Here is a 382-nt window from a genome sequence, read left to right on the forward strand (position 1 = left end):
GAAGTTTTGTCATTCATTGAAATTCTGTTTATTTAAATATATTATTTGTGGTGTAGTATATACTTTTTCATTATCAGTATTTTTGAAAATAATTTTTATCATTATTCTATATTTTATTGTATTAAAGTGACGTTATATCAAATGCGATAGTAATCATTCAGAAAAAAACAATACAAAAAATAAGTTAAATAGTGATTTTTATTTTTCACTAGCCAACAGCACTAACAACAACATTAAAAAACAACAGTGAACGACATTAACAAAGTGGAAACAACGAAAAAGGAAAAAACTCAATAATGCAATACAATGAAATAAAAAACTAATATAAATAAGCGGTGGCCAGGGGCATTTTTATCTTCTTCCTTGTTTCTTCTTCGGTCTA

This window comes from Trichinella spiralis (assembly GCF_000181795.1).
Source record: "Trichinella spiralis strain ISS 195 chromosome Unknown Scfld7, whole genome shotgun sequence".
NCBI lineage: Eukaryota > Metazoa > Nematoda > Enoplea > Trichinellida > Trichinellidae > Trichinella > Trichinella spiralis.